The sequence below is a fragment of the Calidris pugnax genome, unplaced genomic scaffold, assembly GCF_001431845.1.
Source record: "Calidris pugnax isolate Ruff unplaced genomic scaffold, ASM143184v1 scaffold70, whole genome shotgun sequence".
Classification (NCBI taxonomy): domain Eukaryota; kingdom Metazoa; phylum Chordata; class Aves; order Charadriiformes; family Scolopacidae; genus Calidris; species Calidris pugnax.
The window spans coordinates 3,377,511-3,397,313 of NW_015090862.1; positions in this window are offsets into that span (position 1 = coordinate 3,377,511).

The following is a 19,803-nucleotide window of genomic DNA, read 5'->3' on the forward strand; positions in this document are numbered from 1 at the left end:
ATGGATCCAAGTGACCCTCAAATTAATTTTTTTTTTGATGCAGTTTTTTGCAAGTTAAATTCTGCAGTATAAATCTGAAGCAACTTTACCAGACTTTAGTAGATTTGACTGCAGTCAGTTTGCTCCACAATGTTAATTTTCAACTGTGCTCTGTTATTTAATGCTATAGCAGAAGCAAAATATCATCCTGGCAGTTCCAAATGTTTATTACTCATTTATATTGTGTTACCACCCAGAGTGCTCATCTAGATTGTATATACGTGGGATTTCCACAAGAGCTTAGAAGACAAGTATCTGCAAAGACAGGAAGCTGAAGGAAAGCATTCATTAACGAATACAACAAAGGCCTATGAGGTAGTTCCAGTAACCCTGTCTAGAGTAAAATGGGTTAAGAAAGAGGTGTGCACACTCTTAATAAATCCATCATGTAAAAAATGCATTATTTTTCTCAAGGAGATAGCAATATTATTCAAAACGTGCTAAAGTGGGCAGGATATCCCAGGAGTAATTGTGAATTATTAGGTCATAGGGACCTCATTGCAAACTATTTGCAAAACTTAATTGGTGTAATAAATAAAATATGCATGCAAATTAGACTACTTTCTGAATTAAAGGAATCTGTTATCCAACATTGCAAAGATTCATCCTAATTTAATAGTCATTTTATATACAGTTTGAGATAGCCATGTTTTATGTTTGTCCTGAAAAAACCAGACGGTATTTAACTAAACCTGAACCAGCCAACTAGTGGCATCTGATAAATTTTGGTCAGTAGTGCAGGGTGACACTGGATTCTGGCAAGAGTGTAATGGTAACTCATTTAATTTAGTACATAGAAGAAAGTGGTTAAGCAAAGTGGAAAAAATGTGGAGTCCTATTTGCTTTATTCTGTCTAAAAAGACTCCTTCAGTACTGAGGCTAAAAATATTAGTCGTCTTGAAAGTTCTACGGCAAACCCGGTTATTTATTGATTTATTTGCTATTCATCTTGGAATTCTAGTAGTGGAAAGAAGAGCACTAATGAGTATAGCTGATTTCATTATCCTAGATATAAAATAGGGAGTATATAGTCATGTAATGACTTTGTATCCTAAAGCAAAATCTGAAAGAATCAAAGTGAAGAATCTCTTAGAATAAATATAAATAGATAGATATGAAGAAATAGTTAACATTCTCTGTCTAATATTATTGCTAGGCTCAATAACACTGTCTTGTCATCAACCCCAAATCAAGTATTACATCTGCTTTTTTAAAGCAATTGATTGAATGAATACAAATGTCTTGCTGTTGTCACTTGGGATAGCACTTGATATATCCCATTTTCTAGACTCTAATTATTCCATTTGTAGACATGAATGCCATTTAGATGTAAGCTAATTCAGCATGGTAACTCAATTAGATTTGTACTGACTAGGATTTATGAAACATCAATGGATTCTTGGTGAGACCAATGGGACTACTGGTTATTTATCCCTAAGTCTTACTGATACTGCCTCTCAGGAGCTCAATTAAACACGCCAGTGATGAGAATGTTTTGTAACAGTAGTCTTTCACAATTAGACTAAGATTTTTGTAAAGCATATCACATGTAAAGCAGGGCATCATGTATTATGCAATACAAAGTTCTCATTTGGCTAGCTCATGATGTTGAAGGGTAAAAGAAATTCCCTTTATTGCTTTTTTAGTGTAATTATAAAAAACAAAACTCGAGATGAAGTTCATGAAAGAGATGATGAAAATTCTGGTTAACTGATGGAAAAAGTAAAAATCAAACAGTATTTATAAAATAACATATTTGTTAGTATCTGCATCTTGCAGGCTACAAACAGGTTTCTGTACTAATGTAGATCCCCTTGGAAACCAGGAGTTCCTTGTGTGGATTTAGAGGTCTCATTGCACTTGACCTTAGGATCTTTTGTTTGTTCCTTTTTTTGGAAATAGATTAAATAGCAGGAAGGCTCATTGAAATTGCAGGTTTTCAACAATGGCAAGAGACTATGTAAGTAAATCTGCATTCATTGTCATTAGGTGTTTCAACTTCACAGTTGATGGAGTCTTGCCTTCACCTGATCTTAAAAAAAAAAAAAAAAAAGTAGAATAATTAAAACATCCTGTCAAAGTGGCCCAGATTTTCAGTGTTTGCTTACTGAATCCTGACAACAAAGTGCTGTGGGGTTAGTCATTAGCTGAAATGACACATAATCTGAAATAGTGAGCAACATTCTTTAACTTTTTCTCCCTTACTAGTTACTCAGCTACACAAAGCCTTGATTCCTCCAGCTTGCCTCCCAGTAACTCTGACTTTCTTTTTTTTTTTTATTTCCTAGTTCATCAAAAGTACCTTTGATAACCTGCTTTTGAATGGCTCATTGTAGATGAGACTGAGTGTTAGATATTGGTGCATAAGCATTGGCACTGGCATGTGTCTGCTCAATCTTGTCACCATTTGGGAATATATTTCTTCAGTTTTTGTTTTGAGAAAAAAGGTAATGAAATTTCTGGGCTTTACAGAAGCAAATGGGGTCAGGTGTTAGCAAGTTTCTCAGTAGGACATTTACATAACTCCCCACTTAAACTTGTATAATCAAAGTTTCCCTATATGGGGAAATTCTCTGTATAAGATAATTTGAATAACCAGGTAGGACTTTGGCACCACCATACATGGAGCTATTGGAAATGGTGGTTAGAAAATGCTGGGAAGTTACTACTTGTTCTCCTTAAGATTGTAGGAAGCTTCTGAAATTCGACATTACCAGAGTCTGAGGTGAGCAGAGAAGGTGACGCTGTTAGAGAGTATTAATTTATTCTTACAAAGGACTCAAATCCTGGCAGAAGAGGAGTCTGGGACATACCGTGCCTTCCATGCTGTTTTGTACAGTGAGAAAGCGAACTGCTGTGAGGTTGGGATGCCTCTCTTAGTAAGTGGGAGGAATGGGCAGCAGCACCTGGTGTATTTGGGGTTAAAAATCTTCACAGTTTTGCATGGAGGGATGGACTGTAATTCTTGTAAATGCAAACTCAAAAGCTTCATCAACTAGCTCTATGCTGCACAGCTGGCCAAACTGGACAGGCTAAATGGAGGCTTGTGTAGCCCCAGTAGGCTGGTAGGCACCCCTCACTGTCTGTCCCCCACCAGCAGGGCCAGGGAGAGAATCGGAAGGGCAAAAGTGAGAAAATTTGTGGGCTGTCAGCAAAGGCAGCTTAACAGGTAAAGCAAAAGCTGTGCATGCAAGCAAAGCAAAATAAGGAATTCATTCCCTACTTCCCATTGGCAGGCAGGTGTTGAGCTGTTTCCAGGAAAGCAGGGCTCCATCACGTGTAACACTTTCCTGGGAAGAGAGACGCCGTCACTCTAAAGGTCCCCCCTTGACTCCTCCTTTCCCCGAGGTTTTGTCGCTGAGCGTGATGCTGTACAGTACAGAGTATCCCTTCAATCAGCTGGGGCCAGCTGGCCTGGCTCTGTCCCCTCCCAGCCTCTTGCCCACCCCTAGCCCACTCACTGTGGGGGTAGAGTGGGAAACGGAGAAAGCCTTAATACTGTGTCAGCACTAAAACACAGGTGTGTTATCAACACTGTTCTGGTCACAAATCCAAAACAGCACCTTATGGGCTGCTATGAAGAAAAGTGCCTCAACCAAACCCAGCACGACTGGGATCTGGGGATGTGGTCAGTGCTGTCCTTCATTGTTAGAGTCTCTTTGCATTGCCTCTTGCTTATGGCTGAGAAACTGGTATGGAGGAAACTATTTTTGATAAGGCTTACTCAGTACTGCTAAATGAAGGCCCAGCATAGCTTCTGTGATATTATCTCACTTGACTCCCACTTCAAAGCTGAATAGAGGGTTAACTTGAATCTTGTATTAAGATGATGTGCCAATACTGAGTGCACCCAGCTTTTGCTGAGCAGTGGAAGAAAATCACCACAGGGATTTTTGCCTAGAATTTTTCATTTTACCAGGTGGCTTACATATTCTTCATGTAGATAAGAGATTGAATAATCAATGTGAATTGATAGAGTAGTCCAAGCATCTCCATAATTACTCACCTGTATTAAAAACCCTAAACAAACTGGTCAGCATGCTCAGTCTGATGAACTCTGTAGGCTTTTGCAGTTGTGTCTAGGATAATGAAGCAATATTTAGGCATTGCAGTATTGCATGGAATTAGGAAGTGATAGGTTACGCTAATCTATTAGCTGTGAAATGATATTTCAGATTATTTCATGCACATGTTAAAACTGAGTCTGTACATTCCTAAAAAAGCCATGCACAACTTTTCCAGTATGATTGTTCCCTTGCATCCTCTTATGCTTTTTATGGCACTATCAAAATTGAGATGCTTTAGAAGGGAAGTGCATTAGGCGTCCCTCAGATTAAAATTGATTTTATGTTCCAGGCACTCGGGCTCACTGAGTTGCAGCCCTGGCTTCCAGATTGGCCAGAATGCTGTAGCTGCTGATGGTTAGCAAAGTGCCCCATGCTGTTACTCTAGGAAGTACTGAGAGGCTGCAGGATTGAATGCTAATGGGATTGCTTAACTGACATGGCAGCTGCTGAAAAATGAACATATAAAAAAGTTCTTTTACATGGAATTATTTTGTGGAAGGGTGGTGTTTGGAGGGCCTGATTGCTGAAGTGATTGTAGCCGAGTGGTGGTGTTTGGAATCTGATTTTCTGTACCTTGTGTCATTTCTTTCCTCAGGTTGACAGTAACACGATTATCCTACTCTGTCACTCTGTGGTTCATACAGTTAACACTCCAGTTGTGCACTTTGATGCTAGTAGGCGTCTATATTTTCTGCCTTTTATGAAAGCTATGCAGATTTGTGTACAGAACCAGCTGGTTAGACACCCTCTTCCAAATTAAAAACATCCTGCTACTAAAATATTTTCAGCTTATCATTCTTATTGAATTGTTACAATACAATAAACATTGTACTGTACAAATACAATAAAACAATTACTCACTTGACAAAGAGTTTTTAGAGGATCATATCTGCTGTCTTGATTTTTTGCTGTTGCTTTCACATAGGATCAGGTCAGTATCTTCTCACATGGGGAGCACTCATTGTGGCTCCACACCTAAGAATGAATTCATTATGAAGTTAAGAATATATTTCGGTTACATTATTTTTTTGTGCAGAATAAAGTATTACTAATCTTAGTGCAGGGTAGTAGAAAATTTCTGGTAAAAATTCAATGTGTTGGAAGATTTTTTTGTGGGAATATTTTCTTGAAAAGTGTGTTCTTTTTGATGAAGGTATTCTTGGGAGAAAAGATCTTTAATTAAAAAACAAACAAAACCCCAAACCTTGTCAAAATGGAATATTTAAGTTTTCTTATTTAAAAATATTTCCTTTCATGTAAGCAAAATATAAGCTGGAGAAATTTGAAATGTCAGTTGAAACATTCCTTTTTACATTAATTAAGCAAAACACTTTGAGCCAAACCTGCTAAAAAGAAAAAGAATCACAAGAATATTTGAAAACACATGTATTTTGTTCCTGCTGGGAATGAGCACATACTTTGAAATTTCTACAGTAGTCCCAAAGTAGAAATGACAGTTTTTCCCCCCTATACTAGAGTTTGAATAGTTGCAATTCCAAACTCAAACTGTAGATTCAAAGCCTCCCCTGGACCCAGATATATTTGTTACATACTTTGCATACTAGTGCCAAGCAATTGGGTTGAGTTTACCTCTCAGTGCTTTTACCACGACAGACTACAGTACAATAATTAAACTAAGCATTCTTAGGAAATGTAGCTTAGATCATTGACTCAGGGTTTTTCAGATGTGGCTCAAATCTTTTCCAGTTAAATAATGCAGAAATGTTTTCTTATGACTCGAGGGGGTTGGGAGCGTGTTGGAGGGGGGAAAAGTGCTGGTAGATCTCAACCATACCGACTCAGTCCTGTTGGCAAACTCAGCGAAGAGGCCAGATCCAAGGCTTGGAAACCTGAGCTACAGTGTGTCGTTCAGGACTGGGTTTAAAGATGTATTTCTGTGCCTGTGCAGTAGGGCTGTCTGTCACAGGGAGGACTGAGCCTACATCTGAGCTGCAGGAATGCAAGGTGGGAGCTTTCTCCTCAACTGAATAAGAGGTGCACTTTCTGAGGGGAAGGAATGAAGAACCCAAGCAATCCTTAGCCCTCTTTGTGTCCTGTTCACAAGGAAGCTTTTCCTTCCTAGCCCGCCTCAGTCCCTTCCGTCAATTCCAATTCACATCCTTTTCACTTCCATATCTAATGGGGATGACCTTCTTCTACTCAGCACCTATAATTTTATGTTCTTAAAGAGCTGAAAGTCTCATTCAAATATTGTAATTCCTCTGATTCCCCAAAACTGACCTCAAGTTTCCACTAATAGTTATTTAGTTGTACTGATTCCTTTGTACGTGTAATACACAGGTACATACACAACTCCAGCTTTTGCATAAAATTGAATTGATTCTAGAATCAGGACTGGAATAACCCTGAGAGTTTGTCATGTAGTCTGTCTCATCTTCTAAGTCTGGATCAGCAAAACAGAAGCCCTTCCTGACTGATTTTTGTCTACTTAAACCTAGGTAATTAAGATGCCACAATATATTCCAACTTTCCCTCTGAAGTACATTACTACTTGTTCTTCTTACCATCATCATGGATGTGGGGAAAAATAATTTCCTTAGTAGTAGCCTTTATTTCTCCCCTATCAGAAATGTCTTCTATGGGACAAACACAACCCTGTTTTTTCCAGCTTTCCCTAATGGGACTTGCTTGCTCTAATGTTATGTTCTCTCTGATTGTTTTCCTCTGGGCTTATCTCCATTTAGTCTACATCTTCCTTATCTGACAAGATTACTTTGAATTCTGTTCTTATCCTTGAGAATATTCATAGTCCTTCCCATCTTGAAACAGATTTACAGGCATACTCATACTGTCTTCTGTCCTTCAGGTCAGTAGTGAAAGTATTAATTAATACTAATACAGGATCGAACTATGCAGAATCCAATCTGACCGCTTTCCACTGGAATGCTAGAAATTGCTTTCTAGCGTGGTTTTCTACCCATTTTTGAGTTCACACACTTAGGGATATTTTTTCTGTTTCAGTGATGAGAGTGCTGTAAGAGATGATAGACTTATCAAAGTCGAGACTTAAGATCTCCACTGCCTTTCTTCTACCTGCAGGACTGATTATCCTGTTGCAGAAGGATGCGAGATTTGTGAAAATCAAATCAAGTCAAATTAATATTACTAATACTATTACTTTGTTATCTTCTAGTGCTTATCTGTTGCTATATTTTTTAAGGAGTAAAACAAGACACACTGATCTATAATTCCCAGATCCGTCCTTTTTAATACAATAGCTGTATGTGCTTAACTCTTCTTTATCATAACTTTAGACTTTGGTGGAGTAGTTTCTAATGTTCCATTACCTTTTTTTTTTTTTTTTTTTAAAATGGTGTTTCATTTAAAGACAAGTAAAATCCAGCAGTGATGCTAGCCATTGTCAGTAGTTTTATAGAAAAATGGGGACTGGGAATTATTAAATGAGTAGCCGAAAAGCTTGTCAGGAAACTTCCCAAACTGAAAATAAACATAAGGTGGGCAACATCAGCTGTAATAGGGGGGCATAGGGAGGCAGTGAATGGAAACTAACAGTCTGGTGTAGCAGCGTAACTTGCAGAGCAGGGGATGTGAAAATATGTGTAAAATCTGAGAGAAAACAAGAAGTTAACTTAATCTTCATGTAAGCTTGTTTTTAGTTTAATCTAGTAGGTATTATTTAATAGGGCTGCTCTTTAGGCAGGTTTTCCCAGACAAACCCTGTTTTCTTCTCTGGAAATCTTATGCTGGTAGAATTTAAGGAATTTGGACATTTTGTTTTAGGATTTCTAGATGTCTTTATACCCATAGGGAATAACAGTATAAATGAGACTAAGTTCTGCAATGTCCCAGGCTGGACACCTAGCAGGTACGCATGCGTCTGGTGTGTCCACTGCATTGGATCCACCATTCGAGCGTTGCTTCGTTCATGTCCTGTGTTACACCTCCTGTGGTTATAAATCAGACTAAGTTCTGCAATGTCCCAGGCTGGACACCTAGCAGGTACGCATGCGTCTGGTGTGTCCACTGCATTGGATCCACCATTCGAGCGTTGCTTCGTTCATGTCCTGTGTTACACCTCCTGTGGTGGGGGACATAACGTGCCTTACTGCCTCAGTATGGATCATCTAAGTAGACAAATAGGTTTGATGTATTTTGTAAGTCAGGTGTATCTGATTTTGCTGTTTATGCTCACACAATATATACAATCATGCACCTGCCTGAAAAATTCCTGTTCAAAACCTTGGAGGCCTATCCCCTCTGGTCATGTGCTGCCTGGTGGCTAATGTCTGAGGGAAGAGTCCCACTTATATAGCCACCTATGGATGCTGCAATAACATCCTGCATTTCCCATCTCGCCCTCTCCTTTCTCTTCCCACCTTCTCCTTCTTCATGCCTCCCTACCCTTTTTGAAATAGTGATCAGAACGAGCCCTGCGTAGCTTGTGGAAATGTGGTTTAGAATCAAAGCCTGTGTGCTGTTGCTACAGCTTGTGTGTGTGTAAAAGTGCTGGTGATGTTCAGAGTAGCACAGCTGGAGTTGTGCTTTTCTGACTGCTAGCATCAAATCCCGGTTCAGCATCCACTGAACTTCGAGATGCTTCATTATGGGCCCTATATCTTTGGTTCTTAACCCGATCCTTAACCTGAGAACACTTCCAATGCCTTCTCTGTACACCGGAGGCTGTAATTGAGGGAGCGTAAGTAGAGCAATGTAGAGATACTGCTTCTAGAAATGGGGAGGAGGGAAGAAAGAGAAGGAAGGATGTCTCCTCACCTGCTGCATACAGTGACACCAAGTTATCTGAAAAAGTTTCTTCAATTGCTGTTCCCCTTGCGAGCCAGGCCTACCCTGTATTGAGCACTCTGGCGGTTTCAGGTGATTGTTGCTCCAATGAGGTGTTTCATGCCTGGAATTATTTCTTTGATGGAAGAAATAGGGAGCAGGACTGGGAACAGATGGCTGATAACGACATCTTAATTCTAGAGAGAATGAAAGTGGTATTTCATTATGGAGTGGTATATTTAAATTGCCTTCAGGTGTTAGTTTAAGAGAGTAGAGAAAAAAGAAAAGTTAAAAAGATTTTTAAGATTTAGTAAAAGGGATAGAGTGGTACAAATCAGACCTAGTAATAATGCCCTACAAACCTGTCAGATTGTAGTAATGTGACAAGCACTAGCTAAAGGGAATCATTGCCCCGTGTATGGTGATGGACTTGTTTCACTTTGATGAATCAACTGGTTTGAATTATTAGAAAAATGAAATGTTTGCCCTGGTTTAGAATTTCCAAATGCCCCTTCAGGATAAAAGGACATGCATTATGTCTTTTTAATAATTTGAGAATCAATTTTATGCTATGCAAAATGTTCTCTCTTTAAAGCACTAACATAAATTTTAAAACAAATTCATAGTGCAACTGAGTTTGGTGTCTAATAAGCTTCATTTAAATAATTTCTTTTCTCTTGCTAAACTTTCCTGCAAACTGGACTTCTTTTAATAAGCACGTAATTCTAAAGGTTTATTATGATACTTTCAGCAGGCAGAATCCTGGCTGATACAAATGTCGACATAAATTAGGATTAATCAAGCTAATTCCTCTGTGAATTTAAGGTATTTGTGTATGAGAGATTGGAAAACTATCATTTCAAAGACCTGTGTCATACAGAAAGCCACACGCTGACATCTTTCTTTCTGTGAGAGATGTCATTGCAGTGCTGTTATTTTTGTTATATATGTAATCTAAATTGTGTAAAAGATGAATGGAGATTCATACACAAACCCTTTCAATCTGTTTGTATGCATTTGAGGAAAAGCTCTCATGGATTTCTTAAAAACACACAAATTAATATTGCTTACTTTTCAGCAGGGGTAAATTAGGGTCTTGGAGACCTTTTTAGAATAGTCTGGAGTTAAATAATATTGCATGTTTTTCATTTTACTATGATGAATGCAAAGCTATTAAACAACCTTTTAAAGAGTTGGTGTAATTATCTGTAAACAGTAATGTTACAAAAAAAGGTCAAGTTGTCCTGCCATTAGAAGTTTATGGATATAAACTGGATTTATGTTCCCATAAAATGGGCACCGACTAACTAGATTAATTCTACACAACTAAACCAACTGTAGTAATATTTAGAAACAATAAAATGATACCAATTAAAGCAATTTTATTTTTTGTGTCATATTGATTAATGGTGCACTAAAATTAACCAAAGACCTTAAAATCAGAATGGTTGCAGCAAGGCATCCGCGTCTCAGCATTATTACCAACAAGAAGGAGCAGTTAAGGGAGATGGCCCTGCAATAGTATGAATATTTAATTAATAATTAGTCATGTAATTTCTCCTCAGGAATTATTATCCCTCAAACTGGTTTGTGAATTTAATTATTAGCAGCCTTTTTGTTTCCATGTCCCCTCATTACTGTCAGGATTGATGTAACATAAACTTCATTAAAAATTAAAGCAAGAGTCTTAATTACAAGGCTACCCTGACTGAAGTCAGAATTAGCCAAGTCAGTGATGTGCAAATGAGTGCATTATTTAAGAAACATGCTGGAAGTAGTTATGCTAATGTGGAAGGTTCACAGTAGCAGACCTTTTCACTTGCAGTTGCATATTCATTAAATGCACTATGCAAATTTAATGTAGCAGCCTTAGTAATGCGTTGTTAATTTATTCAGATTTATTGAGTAGGACTTAAAAAAAAAGTACAAATTTAATTACTCTATCTGCTAGAATGATATTAGGAGAGATAGTGGAGGTTTAAAATGTGTTGATCTGGATTACTGCAGTTTGATGGAGGATGTAGTATCAAAGGACACAATTTTGATAACTAGGCTTGAAAGAATATTTGATTTACTTATGGAATGATCTAAGAAATCACTAAAATTGCACATGCTACTTCCCAATAGGAAAGTAAAAAAAAAAGTCTCAGTTGTATTAACTTAAGAGCTAAAGCAGTGCTGAGTCCACAGTCTAATGGATGTAATGATCCTACTGAGACCAGTAAAGGTTATGTATGGAGATCTATGGGAAGCAAACTGTCTTTGTGGAAAGTTCACTGGATGTTCCGTGTTCCTTTGCGATGCTGCTGATCGTCAAGTTTCCCAACAGGAATCCTGTCAGTTTATAACATTCATTTACTGGCAGCACAAGGTAATTTGTTAGCACTGGCTGATGCGAAGTTTAAATTTCTGGTTTTCTTTTTACTTTAGGGTTTGCAAAAACCCCAACAAAACCACTGTAAATTTACCATAGCAGAATAATTATTAACTGACACCTTTCTTTTTTTCCCTATGGAGGCTATACGTGTGGGGAAAAAGCAATAAGATTGCACTATGGTATTTACTTTGAAACATATTAAAAATAATTTGGACTGTTGTGAAAAGACTCACGCCAGCAGGTGTAACCTTGCTGTCACGAGGAACAGAAGAGCTGAGCTAGAACAATTAATTTCCAAATGCCTTTGCTTCTCCCCTTGTAACATTTCCCATGTTTTTATTTCCCACCTGATGTGTGGTTTCAGAAAACTAATTGCTGCAAATGTGTCTTGTGGTTTTTCAGTAATCAGCTTCATAGCTGGGTATCTGTAAAAGTTCAGACAATTTGTAGACATTTGTAAGGGCTAAAGCCTGGACTGCTCAGCTGGGCAGTAAGAGCATAAAGGACCCACTCCTTCCTAACCCCTGTACATTCTCTTCTGTGTAGGATTGTGTGCTTTGCTCCCTACTGGATTGTCTAAGCACCACCAGGCTGTGCATTTAGGCTACTGCTTGATACTTGCTAAGTGAGTGACTTCTGTTCCCTTGAAAAAGTATGATCCAACCTTCCCTGTAAGAAAACAGAAAACACTTCATGTGTTTCTTGCATTTTAAAAACTTAACAAACTTTCTCTGGCTGCAGGTACCTGAGTCTTCAAGTCAGGGTGTTAGTCTGTGGTAGACCTAGGCAATTCTGCATTATGGAGCCTCTGGTAAAGCTAATCTGAGATGTTCTTGCTCTCCTACTCTTGCCTCTTGTTCCTGCTATGGTGAGATTGCAATCTCCTCTGTCCTCTGAGCCACATCACAGAAATTACCTTGACTGTTCACTTTTCTTTTAAATCACTTTAACTGTTGTTTGAAGTAATAATAAGAATATTTTTTAATTGTATAGCTGCAGTTTACAAGCAGTGGAATGGACAAAACTGAGTCCATAATTTGATATGCATTCTTAAGTCTGCATGGATGTATCTTCCAAAAACAAGAAACCAAACCAATCCTCAACATGCTCCTCATCTTCACCCTTTCCCTGTGCTTTACTGGTATAAACATTGCTGCGGACAAGGCCAGGGAACTTTATTTTTTGGGTGAGGGAGTTTTTTCAGCCAGACCTTCTCCTGATGCAAGGTAACAAATGCTCTTGTGCTGGGATTTCAGTTGGCAACACAGGTTTAGCATTGACATCGCTGGATGAGGGAGACAAGGGGCTACTCTCTCTGTCACACTGCCACCTTCATTGTGTGCTGTAGTGCAGTCTAAGAGAACAGTGGCCACTGGCACAAGGGATGGAAACAGGTGGTTGGAGGCAGAAAGTCAACAAGATCCTTTTGTGGTGACTATCCTGTCAACCATGGAAGTGCAGCTACAAGTTCTCTGCCCATGTCTTAAGTACCTTTCACTGCTAAATATTCTAATTCAGACTCTGTGTCCATGTTTTTCAATCCATTCTGGGATCCATCCTGTTTTTCCCAGGTGGCTTGAGGAATCTGGAGAAATCTGTCTCTTTCTCCCTGCCCCCTTCATAAACAATTGGATCTGCTTGGATGGGTAAGTAGCTGACTGCCCAACCTATCAGTCTTTATTTTCCCTTCCTGCAGCAAAATCCTTTCAGATAGCTGCTTTCTGGAGCAAAAGAGTTTATCTTATGATTGCTACACAGAAAGGGATATATATAAAAGTATTTGCCTCCTCTGATGTCAGGCATCTTGCTTTGAACATCTAAGAAAGAGTCTGCCTGGCACTGAAAGTAGGTTCATCTTGCAGATCTTTGAATTGTTGGCTGTAGGTATAAACATACAGCTCCAGCTTTCTTAAAGCAGTCTTAAGTAAAATATACCTTCTTTGCCCAAACAAGGATCTACTTGGTATTCTACACATTACAGGAGTGTTGTTTGAAAGGCAAACACGGTGCTGTGAAGCCTTTCCTAGTGTGGCCTCTGTATGTCAGAAAAAGCAAGAGGTGTGGGTGTGCTGTGAGGCCATTTCCTGCTCCATACTGTGGTTCGCATTTCACACACTACTGGAAATGGCTCTCTTAATAAATTCACGTTCACTCTTCTTCTACCTGCTTATTCAGTCATTGGAAAAATTATTCTATTAAAGGAATAGGTTGGCTCATTTGAAATAGTTTGATTGCAGTGAAGTCTTAGAGCTGTGCCTTCATCGTGTGGGTGGTGAGATTAAATGATACACAGTGTATGCTTGGAATAGTTGAATGATTAGGCACTTACATCTGTTTAATTAAACAATGAGCTTCAACCTCTGTTTAATTAAGGACTATCTCATTTCAGTTGTGATCGCATGCTGGGAGTTATAACACTTTTGTGATTCAAATCCAAAGGATATAAGAGAAATTGGTTGGTCGCCTTTCAATCCTTAATAGCCAGTGGTGCACAGCACAAAGCAAATAAATGATTTGCAGGTGGACAATGTAAGAATTTAAGCATTATTAGGTATGTTTAAGGTAAGATTTGGGTCAATGTGAAGAATGTGAATTCTTATGTGTTGGATGATGGAGGAATTGAAGGCTAATAAATATAAATCATCAACTAGCAGTATATATATTCTAGCTGTACCCCCAGAAGCTCTTACTGCCTTAACTTTATCTCTTAAGTACTTTGCCCACATTGCTAAAGGACAAGACCCTTGCGCTCTTCAATGTCATCCTCAGAAAACCACCCCACTACTGAACCAGGAAAATGCTGTGGTTTTTAAACAAAAAGGAGGAGCTGAAACGCAGAGGCTGGTGATTAGATATTGAGAATCTTGCTATATCCAATTTACTAGAATTCATGAACGAATCTGGGACTGTTCTGGTTTCCTGTGCTCTGAGGTTGCATGCCAGGTAGTGGACTTCCCTTCCTCTGTCTTTGTTATGAATTTGAGGCACACAAACCTTGCTGTGGAAAGAAATTCAAACCAGTATTAATTTACAGGGAAAGAAGAAGCAGATAAAGAGAGTGCTGCACAATGCTCTTTCAGTCCTGAAGTGTGGGAAGTAAATAAGAAATTAGTAAGGAAATATAAGAAACATAGAGGGTTTTATAAATCTGCTGAAGGGGGTTCAGAAAAACAATTCTCACGGTCAGACTTACAGGTCTAAGTATTCAGTTCAGGCTGGTTGGAAATTCCAGCTTCCTCGTGACTCGTTACCTTGGCTGTCCCTAAGGAAAAACTGTGAAAAAAAGACGTTGCAGTGAGTAAACATGCCTGTCTCCATATTAACGGGCATAAGCCTATGCTGGAGTATTTGAGGAAACTGGATTAAATTTCAAACAAACATGGAATTTGTTCATCATATATTTATCTTACACATCTGAAGTCACTATGAACCCACAAACTCATCACTCTCCCCAGGTACCATATGACTAACACCAGAATTACACCACGTTTAAGATTTACTCTATCCCATGACTAATCAGACTAGAGAAACCCCTAAACAGGTAAAGTAAGTCCTGACCTGGACTCTCCAGGTTTCTAGGGGCTGTTGAGTTCCCAAGCTACTTTAAGCAGATAGATCATTGAAAGTCTGCGTGTGCCTGTCTCGCAGCAGCCACAAAATACCCTGGGCAAAGCCAGTCTGTTCCCTGTGCTGTCAGGCTCTGAGTCTTGTGGCAGCGCTTGGTACTTCTGCCCTGAAGACAAGGCAGAATTTTGGTGGATGCTGGAGGAACGTACAGCCTTGTCACAAATGTGATGAGATTTAGGCTTAGAATCATAGAATTGCATGGGTTGAAAGAGACCTTTCGGATCATCTAGTCCAACCATTGCTTATGGTACTAATGCTCCTAAGTTTAGATTAAATAATATTCCTGCTTTCCAGTTTTGAGTCCAAATACATTTGACATGTTTATTATCAGCTCTCAAATTCAAGCAAAAGGAAGTAGGAATTTAGTTTACAAAAAAATCTAATTATATATAATTTTGATTTTCACAACTGTTTGCTAATATAGCACTTGAATTTTGAAATAAGCAGTTAGTTTACAAGTAGCTAGATTTTTACTATGGTAAGGTATGGGGTTTTTTATAAAAACATTTTCAAAATAAGCAATTGAATGTGCATATGTTTAATTTTGGTAGATTGGGGGTGTGTGCATGTATATGTAATCAAAACAATACTTTCTGGTAGGAAAATGTCAATCAGATTCATTTCAAATAAGAGTTGTAAGGGTTAAAAAAATAAACTCCCAAGAATTTTGGGAGAGAGACAGTCTCATGCTTCAGTATATGCGATGACTATAACTAATACAGTAACTGTAGAATGTGTTTCTTTCATATCGACCTGCTGTTTCTTTAATCTTCCTGTTGCTGTGTGGTATCTGCTAATAGAGATTACAAGATTGTGTTGCTTTTATGCAGACTGATGCTTTCTATGTTTTATATTTGCTGTAGTTGTAGGAGTAGCAGTTCAGTCAATGTATGCAAGTGTAACTTGTCAGCCTTCATGCAGTTACAGCTGTTGCTAGACCATCCCTATGGTTTTAAAAAGATGATATATTGAGAAAGTTCAGTTCTTGGGTTACAGGAGCATGTTATTGTATTGAACCTTAAAAAAAATAATTAAAATTGTAAACCCACGTAGCTTTCTTGTTAAACAACCTTGTGTTTTGTTTCTTTCTGTAACTAGGGCTAGATCAGTCTGAATCCTGGGCAGGCAGAGCAGCCGAGGCCATCTCATATCCCAGTGAATAATGTCTTTGCTATTATTGGTTTTATTCTTTGTTGCAGATTAAATTAGTTTAATCAAGAACAGGAGTTTGGGCAGCCTCTCATCTTCCTACCTCTCCCTGCCCTCTATCCTCCACCTAGCACATTAACTGGAGGAAAAATTTATGATCTCATTAGTTTTATGTATTGGTTCACTTAGGACAAATTGAAGCTTAAAAATGTCACTCAACTTTGACCTGTTATGAAAGCGTTTGACTCACTGAAGGCTACTCAGGTGTTTCCGAGCCATTTGACAACTCTAGTGTCTGACATCCTGTAAAGGTCCTGTTAAAAATGGACTCTGTACAGACATCTCTGGTCACCAGGATCACTGCAGATTCTAAACTAGGCTTTTGCAGGTATTTTCTTTGCTGTGCCAAGCCTCGCTTAGAGCATGTTTAGATGTGCTTCTCTGTTTCTCTGCCAACACAAAAATTCCATAATAGTGGGCCAACATTTGCATGAAGCGGGGCAGCTTCTTCCCTCGTTGGCTTACGACCTGCCTGTGCCATGGAGACTGGTGGTGTTCTCTCTGTTGTATTTTACAGTACTTTCCCCATCTGCCTTGTCAGCCCATACTTGACTCTTACCGAGGTCATAATCTGAATTTTTGCGGCAGGGAGCTGCAGAGCTTGACTGTATCATCTGTTCCTCTTGCCGGTACCTTCCTCTGCAGCAGAGTTTTGCTTTGTGCTGCACAGAGGGAGAGCTGCTGCCGCGCTGGGCAGCTGGGGGTGCAGTTACCCTGGGTCACGAGCTGCCCTGTATCGTGGGAGGGAAGGACATAGGATTACTGCCATTCTAGATGGCTTTGTTCACTAGCGATTTTCAGGGAATTCCTGAATTTCACATTCCCTGAGAACCTCTTCTGTATTTAACTTCTGAGGCCTAATTTGAAAAGTTGGGGTCACTTGGGGGGGCTTTGGAGGCTGGACACCAGCAAACAACACGGTGACAAAAGAATATGAATATTTATTTTCTTTAAGCCACCATATCACATTTCTGTCTGTGAAAAGAAAAATGAAAAATTGCTTTGTTTGGAAAAATATGTATTTCCAAGCAATTTCAAGAGTTTGGTTAAATCTGCCGAGTCCTCTTTTCTTCACCTTGTATCAAATGGATCCTGAAGGAGGATTCCAGGAGTTCTGCTGCAGGGATCAGCTATATTTTCCATCCCACCGTTAGCCTTTCCCCTCCATACTGACTTAGCATGTGAAATTTTAACTCAAGAGAAAGCCTTGCATAGATGGAGATTAATCTCCTGATGCAGTTCTTGACAGCACTAACAGGCTGTGATGTTCCGGGATAATGCTGCTCCTCATACTTCCTGCTGCTTGAAGCAATTATTTTTCATGTAAGATATGTTGGTCCTATGCAGGGATTTTTACAGGTGTCTTTGTATCCCATGGCAAAGATTTGAGGCCTGGGGCTACTTTTTCTATGTCATTGTCATAATTCTAAGCTAGATAAGCTATTTTGGGGGCCCCTTCTCTGTCAGGTCTTTGGAATTTACAGTCTGTCTCCCTTGCCCTCTTTGTCAGACACTAAGGCGCTCGTGCCTTAACTGAAGATGATTTGCCATATGGCAAAGTGGGTTTGCTCTCTATTAAATGTTTTTAATTGCAGTGTGTTTACAAAGAGCTCTGTAAATACTTACATATCTGATGCTGCTAAAAATCAGTTTTATACTAGGTTTTCCTGGGCCTATTCCAAATGATGCTGTTCAGAGAAGTTAAATTACATTTGCTGCCATTCAGAGCTTAATGACAGCATGCCCAGCGTGGGGCTGTATGGCATCGTGCTTTTCACGCATCCATAAATAGGACTTCAAAAAGATTACTTCAAATGATATAGGTGAGTAAGCTCACAGTGAGGTCTGGCAGGAATGCCTACTCTAGTAGCACCAGTGAAATCACTCGTATGATTTAAAGCCAGAAACTCAGCCAATGTAATTAATTTTAAACTCTGTTGTTTGCACTAGGATTTTACATTGATTTTTTTAGTTACCCCAATACGACTTCTGCACATAAGCAGAGTCTGATTCTGTCAGGGCTTTTTCAAAAGGCTGCTCACTGCCCTTCATAAAAAGTTTAAGGAATTGACTTTGACCTTGGTTTTTTCTATTTTGCCTCCTCAAAATTGACTCTATGCATTTTTTTATTACTCTTTTTCTTCTTGGAGACTTGGTGCTTGATGATTCCTAGAAGAACATGTTCAGGGAGGAGACTGAGGGACTTCTGTCTCCTGCTGTTGAGAAATTGGAGTGGTTTTAGCAATCCTTGTGACCAATAAAACCTGGCTGTAGTACATCAGAATACGTTGGGTGCTAGATAAATCCTTAGAGAATTGATTTTGGAAAGCAGTGGAAGAGAGAAAGGCTTAAAGTGCTTGTTATTAGCATTCTACTTTACACCTACTGTCACAAAAGCAATGCACCTGTATGGAAAATGGAAACTCTTGGTTTAATCCTTCTGATACAGTAAGCATTGGGAAAAAATAAGTAGAAAGTAACTAGAGGCCCAAGGACTGGCATTTAACTAGGATACTTCACTCTTCATTGAAATTCAGGCTTTTGGGAATCGTTGTCCTTGGTTTAGCAGCCAGTGCCTGCAAGCAGTGCTAAGCGTCCCCATGAATATACTTCAGGCACTGCAGATGTGCAAAATAACGTGGGCCACCCGGGCATCTTGCTGGTCACTCTGCTCTGCAGCACCAGCGTGGGAAGGGCTATCACCTGGTGCATAAAAGCTGTGCTGGGAACAGGCTTCATCCTGCTTTGTTGCTTTGTGACACAAGTACCAGTGTTGGCAGTATGAAATCGGAAAGGGTGTGAGGAACTTCCACTGTTGGTTTTGGAACTATTTTCTGTTGCTTCTTTTACAGAAGTAGGACTAAAGGGCACTGGATCCTCTGCAGGTGGGTTACAGCTATGTATTTGCCAATGGGATGTGCTTTTCCTACCTTCTTATTCTTGGAGACAGAACGTATCATAATAAAATAGGTAGTATTTAATTTAATGAAGTCTTTGATTATTGTGTCTCTGTAGCTTGGAGAGGTCAGAGCAACAATGAATGGTTTTGAAATGTAGTTTTAGGGGGGATTTCATAGCTGCCATGGGTATGAGCATGAATGGCTCAGGTAAAGAAGCCAGGGGATACGGGGACACCCTGTGTGGGAGGGGACCACGGCAGCACATTCTTGAGGAAATTTAGGAGGAAGAAGTTTGGAGAGAAGAATATTTGGAGCCAAATCCTTTTCTGGTGTAAGTTACCTTAGCTGCACTGGTTATGGAGAAGCTAGGAAGGCTTGTGCGATTTGAGGATATACATTTGTATCACAAGAGAATTTCTTCTGGGCTTTCTGACTGTGAAACATTAGAGCTCTAATGCACCTTGATTCTCCAGCCTCCTTTAAGTTTTAAATGTCTGTCTTTTGGGTATGGTCTTAATAGACTAGGGCTTTAGGACCAGTTTCTGAGAGAAGTGGTACTGTTCAAGAAGGGCCCTTGACACCATTCTGACTTAATGCTAGACACATCTGCCGCTACTTGGACAAAATTGACATTGTCTAGAGAGCAAAGCAATCACCTAGTGTAGCATTACAGAGCATTTACACTTGAGCCATGTTACCAGGCAGTAAATCTTGACCTTTAGGAGTTCAGAGATTAGATTTCTTTGCTGCAAGCGCTCAAGATATTGTTAGGCATTTGTTGCTATTCAAAGCAGATTTCAGGGGTTACCTATGGGTTTAA